Source organism: Carcharhinus amblyrhynchos, chromosome 16 (genome assembly GCF_965287045.1).
Source record: "Carcharhinus amblyrhynchos chromosome 16, sCarAmb.v2.hapA, whole genome shotgun sequence".
In the NCBI taxonomy this organism is placed as follows: domain Eukaryota; kingdom Metazoa; phylum Chordata; class Chondrichthyes; order Carcharhiniformes; family Carcharhinidae; genus Carcharhinus; species Carcharhinus amblyrhynchos.
In genome coordinates, this window is record NC_137339.1 from 28,117,125 (window position 1) to 28,126,601 (window position 9,477).

Sequence of the window (9,477 nt, forward strand, 5' to 3'; positions counted from 1 at the left end):
GTCAAGGTGCATTCTTAACGTCCAGTTGGTTTAATTCATCAAATGACTCCCCCGCCCTTCTCTATCCGCTGGAATTACTGTAAGGTCAGGGATAGGTGAAATAATGTTAACTGTCCGCTTGTTTGCACATTGACCCGGTATCTCCGTGGGTTTCCTCAGGGTGCTCAGGTTTTCTCTCACTGTCCAAAGACGTGTTGATTAGGTAAATTGGCCACGCTAAATCCTCCCTCAGTGTACCCGAACAGGTGATGAAGTGTGGCGATTGGGGGATTTTCACAGTAACTTCATTGCAGTGTTAATGTAAGCCTACTTGTGACTAATAAGTAAATAAATAAGCAAGGCCCATGATCTGAACCATGGACTGAAACCCAACCAGCTCTGGAGAGTGTTCACACTCACAGTGGAGAACTCTGGGTACTGCAGGATGTTGCTGGAAGCATTGGTGGAAAAAGTTCCATTTATTATATTGGATAGAGCGATAAATCACCCAAACAAGTGTTAACAAGAACATTTGTGTATTAGGATTTCCTCTGGCCCAGTGAGCTTGCTTCACAATATTAGCAAACCTGGCTGGATTGTTGGAAGATTGGAAGGGATACTTTTTGTCGTGTTTTGTCCACAAAAAACTTGCCCCTTATTTGCACAAGAACCATTTTGTTAATATAAGACATAACAAAGATATGCAGATTAGGTTGATTGGCCATGATAAATCATCCTCTTAGTGTCAGGTAGCCTAGTTGGGTAAGTATGTGGGGGAGTAGGGCCTGGGTGGGACTGTTGGGTGGTGGCTTGATGGGCCAAGTGGCCTTCTCCTGCACTGGAAGGATTCCATGATTCTATAGTACTTTAGTAACTGCCACCAAGAACTTCGAACTAGAGGACTCTTTTTGTATCAAATAGTCTAAGGTTTTAACATTTGCATTTTACAAATGCAAGTCTTGTTAACGAAACTACAGGCGGCGGACAAACATTCCTTTCGGAAGTCATTTAGTTTGGACTTTTACCAATTGTTCAATTTTTAAATTCACCCCTGTGTTGTGAGCATCAGTGGCAAAGCCAGCATTTATTATTCATCCGGAAATGACCTTGTGAAGGTGGTGGTGTGTAGTGTAGGTATATCCACAGTGCTGTGTGTGAGGGAGTTCCAAGATTTTGACACAGCTAGACTGAGGGGACAGTGATATAATTCCAAGTCAGGATAGTGAGGAAAAGTAATAGAAATTACCAAAATATTTAATAGTTTGGTGAAAAGGGTGGCCCCAAAATTTCCTACCTCTCTTTAAAAATGCGTGAATATTCACCTTTGCTCTTTATTACATTATTTTGCCAAATAATACAAGAATTGCAGTTGATCTCTGTAACATTTTGCCTTTCATTTATTTCAGGGGTGTAAGCTAATGGCTCGGTTAGAGGACACAGTGTTCCACACGGACAGGGGCACTTTATCCATATAGAGGACACAATGACCCAGAATCTTCCAGAACTGCCCAATACATGACATAAGTCATACAGATCCATGTAAGGACCACAGTTCACATCAATACCAGGTTATCCGAACCATTACAGCAGCAAAATACCATGGGTTCTGGAAACCTGAAATAAGAACAGTAAATATTGGAAAAAAAAACTCAGGTCAGGTGGCATGGGTGAAGAAAGGTGAAGTGTTAAAGAGGGCGATTCTCCCAGCCTGCTGCATTGCTTGAGTAGCGAGACGGGACAGGAGACAGCAGTGGCTGCCACTCCGCAGGATTCCCACAGGGCATCACGGCCTCCACAAGCCTTGATCTGAATGGTAATTGGCATTTCCATATGATTAAATGGCCCAGAGAATTCAGTATCCACCAACACCCCCCCCCCCCCCAGGAATGGTTCCCTCCAGCAGGGTTCACTATGCGCCCCGCTAATGCAAAAAAGGTGGCCCAACCCCACTGGAGGGGGCAGAGACCAGTGAGGTCCACCCCCAGGAGGTTGGTTGTAAAGGGGACACTGTTTGGGAAATGCCAGCTTGGTATCCTGGCACTGCCCAAGGGGAAAACTGGCACTACCCCAAGGGGCACCTTGGCACTGCCCACCCTGCATTGGGCAGTGTCAATAGGGCAGTGCCAGAGAGGAGTGCCCTACTGGGGGCGGTGCCTATTGGCAGCACGATTGGTAGGGAGGGGGACCCACTGCCACTCTGCTATTCGTGGGAGAGGAAGGGAATGAGGGTGACTGGGGTTTGGCCATCAGGCGGAAAGGGGTTAAAGCTGCCGGAGGAGGGGTGTCAGGGATGGTCGTTGTGGGTGGGGGCACTCAGGACTGCCAGAGGTTAGATCAGGGCTGGCAGGGGGGGAATATCGGGGCTGGTTATCAGGATGAGAGGGATCGGGGCTATCCAGAGGGGTGGGACATAGGGACTAGCCTGGGGAAGGCAGGAGACCAGCAATCAGAGGATGGGGGTTTGATTGGCCAACAATGGGGCATCGCAGGACTGGCCAATGATTGGACTGGCCAGCGATCTGGAGGCTGGCAATGGGGAGGACCATCGCGCACGTGCCCATCTTGGCACTGATAGATTGGCACATGCGCAGTGGCCCGCTGAGCGCTAGGCTGCCAGCCTCTCGAGTGGGAATAGACCGTGCCCCCAGATTTCCAGAGGGGATCCCATGAGGGCACTCTGTGATGCACAGAGTGTCGGAGGTTCTTTCTGGAATTCATGTGAAAAGAAACAGCGGGATTTGCTCCCATTCTCCCTTACATTTGGGGCGGCATGGTAGCACAGTGGTTAGCACTGCTGCTTTACAGTTCCAGGGACCTGGGTTCGATTCCCGGCTCGGGTCACTGTCTGTGTGGAATTTGCACATTCTCCTTGTGTTTGCGTGGGTTTCCTCCGGGTGCTCCGGTTTCCTCCCACAGTCCAAAGATATGCGGATTAGGTTGATTAGCCATGCTAAAATTGCCCCTTGGTGTCCTGGGATGCGTGGATTAGTGGGCAAAATATGTAGGGATATGGGGAGGGGGCCTGGGTGGGATTGTGGTCAGTGCAGACTCGATGGGCCGAAGGGCCTTTTTCTGCACTGTATGATTCTATCTATCTACTTTGGGACAATCCTGGCAAAAGTCTCAGCTCAGTGACATTTCAGGAAAACAGAACCTGCACCATTTTTTTCAATGTAGAAAATGGAATAAATGCAGGAAATTTGTGATTGCCCATTGCCATTGAGTTTATTGGTCAGCAGAGCTTTGATAATGAACTTTGTTTCATCTTGAAGAATGGCTCAAAAGATCCCAGGAAATTATTGTTCAGTGTAAATAATAGATTTCTGCAACTTCTATGCTGTAGTAATTGTTGATTTCCTAAGGCATAGGCCATTATTCAACTACTAAATTTCTGGAAGTAGCATTTATTCCAGAATTATTAATTAATTGGATTTGAATTCCACTAGCATCCTGGTGGGATTTGAACTCATGCTGTCAGAACATTCAAATCCAGGTCTAGCAATATTAGCATTATGCTGCCAATCTGAATCCAAAGACATTGACTAATAATCCAGAAACATGAGTTCAAATCCCAGTGCAGCAGCTGGGAAAACTTAAATTCTATTAATTAAGTGAAATCTGGAGGGAAAAAGAGACACGGGAATGAATAATGGTAACCACAACACTATTGAATTGTTACTAAACACCTACTTAATTTAGTGATATCCTTTAGGGAAAGTAACCTGCCAGTTGTACACGGTCTGGCTTACATAAGATCCCAGATCCACAATGCATTTGATTCTTAACTGCCCTCTGAAATAGCCTAACAAACCAATCAGTTGTGTTCAAGAAGGCCACCACCTTCTCAAGATCAATGAAGGATGGACAACAATAACTGCTGTCTGTGCCAGTGACACCCATATCCTACAAATTAATGGAATAAAATATCGGCTTGATGGGTGCATATCACTTGCAGACATTTAAAAAAACCATTAAATTTGCTAGTTTCAGTAATGATAATTGAGATATTTTTATTTCTATTGAGCAGTGCCAAGTAGTATATATAGAATACCCAACTGGGCGGCAAGTGATTTGACCTGGCCAGCCTGTTTGGGTGCTTATCATGTCCAAGCAAATAGTCCTAATCACTTTTGCGTACTCTGTTTCCAGACTACTTCATCACCTTTCCAATCTAATCTTTAATGTTGCCATAGTTCCTGCTTCAAACATTTACCTGGAATTGATTTTCATAGCCTCACAACTTTCTCCTGCCCACAATTCTTATTTTCCTGTATTTAACCTTGTACTCATGACCCCTTGTCCTTAACTGCTCAACTACTGGAAGCAATCTATTTCTATCTACCTCATAGCACTCCTTCTTAAGTTTAAACACTGTCATATCACCCTATAGTCTGTGCCATACAAAATAAAAATAACTTTTTGGGTCAGTCTTTATGTTTGTACTACATCATGCTAAGCAGCATTCTAACAAGTTATATAATTTCTAAGCTTCAACATCTTTTTTATTACAGAACCCCATGGTCTATCCAAGGTGTTATTCAGGTTTTATATTGACTCATAATTATCTCTTGGCTTCTATGATAAAATCTATAATTTTTCATAATCTTTTCAATCTGAGGTGCTACACGTTCCATCAACCATTATCTCTGATCTTTCACTGAGCCAAGCTTTCTTCATTTCCAGAATATTAATACTACTGTAATGTTCTTTCAGTGAATGCATCTCCTCACATTTACTGACATTGAATTCCATCTGCAACTTTTTGAACCCATTCTCCCAACTCATCCAAGTCCATTTACTGTTTTCTGTTGTCTTCCAAAGGATTAATTTTACATGTTTGTTTAATATCGTCTGCAAGTTTCTAGATCTATATCCAAATAATAAATTCACACAGTGCCCCAAAACAGAATCCTGAGGTGCAGCAGAACCCATTTCCAACTAATATGGAAACTTTCCTTAACTTCCCCTCTCTGTTTTCATTCCATAATCAATTTGAATCCAGTTTTCTATTACAATATACCTCCATAATCTTCTTTGGTAATTCCTATGTACCTTATGGTAACTTGTCAAAGGTTTTCCTCAAGTTCATGTACAGTACATATACTGCATTTTCCCCCTCCACCATGTCTGTTACTCTGAGAACTCTGAGGTTTGTCAAGCATGATTGTCCCTTCAGAATTCCATCATCCATGGATGCTAACTATTGCAAACTTAAAATATTATTTTGATCATTTATGACAGGGGTTCCCAAACAGGGGTCTACAGACTCCCAGAAATCCATGAAGGGATTCCAGAGAATCCGTGGAACTGGTGGCTGCCACATGATCAGCAAACACCAGTTCAAAAGGAGCAATCGACCAATTTCAAAGATAATTACTGCAATGAAATAGATCAGTCAGAGCAAGGCCTCTTGCAGCACTTGATATAAATGGCTTATGCTACCAAATAAAACTGTTGGATTTTAACCTGGTGTTGTGAGACTTCTTACTGTACAGATAGACTGACAGTGATCCTGGAGACTTTTTTCTGTTTGGCCAATTTGATTTATTCCATCTTTCTGTTGCTGGTCAGAAAACCTAACAACAAGGATTAATCCTAATAATCAAGCCAGGGGCAAAAAGAGGTAGCGTGAAGTGGTGAGAGGCCTCAGAGCGGTGTGTGTGAGAGAGAGGGGGAAGGTTAGACCTCAGAGCGGTGTGTGTGAGAGAGAGGGGGAAGGTTAGACCTCAGAGCGGTGTGTGTGAGAGAGAGGGGGAAGGTTAGAACTCAGAGAGGTGTGTGTGAGAGAGAGGGGGAAGGTTAGACCTCAGAGAGGTTTGTGTGAGAGAGAGGGGGAAGGTTAGACCTCAGAGAGGTGTGTGTGAGAGAGAGGGGGAAGGTTAGACCTCAGAGAGGTGTGTGTGAGAGAGAGGGGGAAGGTTAGACCTCAGAGAGGTGTGTGTGAGAGAGCAGGAGGGTTTGTACCTTGGAGAGGCGTGTATGAGACAACGGGGGGGTTTCAAGTCTCAGAAAGGTGTGTATGAAAGAGGGGGAGGGAGTTTGAGCCTCAGGAAAGTGTGGTGGGGGTGGAAGGATGGTGGTGTTGGACCTAGGAGAGGCATTAATGAGGGGAGAGAGCGAGTATGAGTCTCAGAGGGGTGTTTGTGAGAGAGGAGGGGGGTGAGCGTGCGTGTGAGAGGAGATGAGAGTATGTGTGTGTTGGAGTGTGTGTGTGTGTGAGGGGTGAGTGAGAGAGATGTGTGTGTGTGTGTGTGTGTGTGTGTGTGTGTGTGTGTGTGTGTGTGTGTGTGTGTGTGTGTGTGTGTGTGTGTGTGAAAGATGAATGTGTGTGAGGGGAGAGGTGTGTGTGTGTCCAACATAAGAATTGGGGTGGGGGGGGGGGGGGCGCTGTTGGGGGTGGGGGGCACTTGCTCCAAGAGTCTGGTGGATGTTGGGGAAGGTAGGGCAGGCACTCTGTAACATGTGGCTGAATCTTGCAAGGCACAACAAGGGACTCTATATTTGGCAGTCGGGAACACTGAGATTGGGGGTGGGGTAGTGCGGAGGGGTGGGGTGGGAGTGGGGATCAAAGACACATTAGTCACACATGATGTGCAATTAACAGTTTATTGTGTTCATAACAAATGATTACCAAACGATGACTAATGCTGACTTCACCCTTGTCCTCTAGTGAATACAGCTTTCTAACTTTGGGCTGTCTACTGCTTCTTCTCGGTACTACTCCAGGATGCACATCGCAGGTGGAGGTGTCCAGTTGTGATGCACACCCCATTGCCTATGGTACCCCTGAGTGGCCAGACCTGGCCGACTCTGGCTGACTTGCTGATGGCACTGTTTCGGTGCCACCATGTTCATCTCGCTGGCCCTGAGATGCCCCAGAGTAAGGAAGGGGGATTCAGATCTCAGGATGTCCGGGACCTCCTGGGTGGAAGAGGCCAAGCATGGGCTCAAGCCCTTCCTCCTCTCTTGAGCCCCGGGGACCCTCCATGGACACAAGGGTAGCTGGACTGAGCTCTCAAAGCTCCGACGTCACCTGGCTTTGCCAGTCTTGGAGGCCTAGATATGTCTGCCTCATCATCTATAATCTGTCAGCCATGGCCCTCTGAGACTCAGCCAAGCTCTGGAGCGCCTCCGCTGCCGCATTCTGTGAGCGAGCCAGGCTCTGGAACCCCTCATCAATAGCTTTCTGAGCCAGCGGTGTCTGTGTGGGAGGGGTTGTGGGGGCTAGCGATGAGGCCAGCAATGTCTGTGGGGGTTGAGGGGTAGTGATCTGGATGCTGGAAGGTCTTTTCCACAATCGCCCAGCAATGTGCGCATGCGCAAGTTCCTGTTCATCCCGCCAATTTCAGGCTCTTTGGTGCGAATAGGCCCCACCCCCAGGTTTTTAATGATATTCACAATTGTGACTTCTACAGTGCAGAGTGTGGAGATTCGGGTGAGGAGCTGAACTGAGAAAACAGTCGGGATCTAGAGCAGCTTTCCCACCAATTCAGCGCTTTTGGGAGAATCACTTGATTTCTATGTTCGCACCTGTTTTGTGGCAAAGCCCTTGGGAGGTCACTTGGATTATGTAACTTGAAAATCTTAGGAAATCCTGAATTAGAATATTTAAAAATGCTCTTCAAAAAGAAAATTGGGATTAACACAATTAGTGATCCAGATTTGTCCTAAATAGAGGAAAGTATCAGGTTAGTTGTTTAAAGACTCTCTTTCCAACTTATGCCTTAGGTTGATAGTTAGCCTTGCTTGACTGCTAGAGGTTTAAATGGTTTTCCAGTCTATAAATATCAGAAAAGTGAATAATAATCCCAACAAGAATTTAAAAAAAAAGAAAGTCCTCAAATACTAGAGTATTGTGCTCTGGAATCTACATTATAGGAGGGGTGTGATATTGCTGGAAAGGGAGAGGAGATTTAGCAGGATGTTGCCTGAGCTGGTGAGTTTTAATTATGGAAAGAAACTGGAAAAACTAGGATTGAGTTCCTTGGAGCTGAGGAGACTGAGGAGACATGATTGAGATGTATAAAATTATGAGAGGGCATAGATAGAATAGGCAGGAAGCAACGTTTCCCCTTGGTGGAGAGACCAATGACCAGGATTTAAGGTAAGGGGCAGGAAGTTTAGAGGGGAAGTGAGGAAAGCTTTTTCACCCAAAAGGTGGTGGGAGTCTGGAATTCACTGCCTGAAAAGGTGGTAGAGACAGAGGCTCCCATAACATTTAAGTATTTAGATGTGCACTTGCGATGTCAAGACATACAAGATTATGGACCAAGTGCTGGAAAATGGGATTAGAATAGTCAGGTAGTTTGTCTTTGACTGGCACAGACATGATGGGCCAAACAGCCTTTCTCTGTGAAGTATAACTTTATGACTAGTTGAGGCAATATTTGTGGACAGGGAGGCAGAGCTGATTCTCCAAAAGTCAATGACTTTATCAGAATCCCGACAAAATATTTCTAATCATATCTATATCCTATAGCAACTATAGTCATATCTATATATTTTAGCAAGTATTGACATAACTATATGTTATTGCAATTACTGTAATTATATACAGCAACTACTATCATATATATATTATAACAACTATAGTCATATCTATTTAGAATAGAATAATCAAGCTTGCACCAACAATAATCCCACCCAAGCCCTATCCTGTAACCCCACTTATTTAACCTGCTAGTCCCCCTGACACTAAGGGGTAATTTTGCATTGCCAATCAACTAATCTACACATCTTTGGACAGTGAGAGGAAACCGGAGCACCTGGAGGAAACCCAGGCAGACTTATGCAAACTCCACACAGACAGTCACCTGAGGCTGGAACTGAACCCAGATCCCTGGTGCTGTGAGGCCACTGTGCCACCACGCTGCCCTGTATTAGCAATAGCCGTATCTATATACTGTAGCAAATCTAGCCATACCTGCAAATTATAGTGATATCTATTTACTATAGCAACTATACTCATATCTACATATAAAACAGTCATATCTATAAACTGTTTCAATTATAGTCGCATTTATATAGCAACTACAGCCATATCTCTAGACCATACCAGCTACAGCCACATCTATATACTTTGTAGTATATAGCAATTGTAGTCTTACCTATATACTATAGCAACCATAATTATATCTACATACCATAGCAATTGTAGTCACATTTATATGTTCTAGCAACTGTAGTCATATCTATATATTATAGTAACTATAATCATATCGATATAGCAACTATACTCATATCTATATACTATAGCAACTGTAGTCACATCTTTATACCAAAGAAGCCATAGTCATATCCTTATGCTATACCAAATATCTATAGCTACAGTCTGTAATAAGAGAAACCCTGGCGTTTATTGTGTGAACAAGCGGTTAATTTGCTTGGTGTTTTAAGATTTATTTATCTCGAGCAAAAACCGGAATATAATTCTTCCAGTATTTTACCATCTTAAGATCCATGCAAAATAGACCACCACTTTGAAATTATTCCTATGCA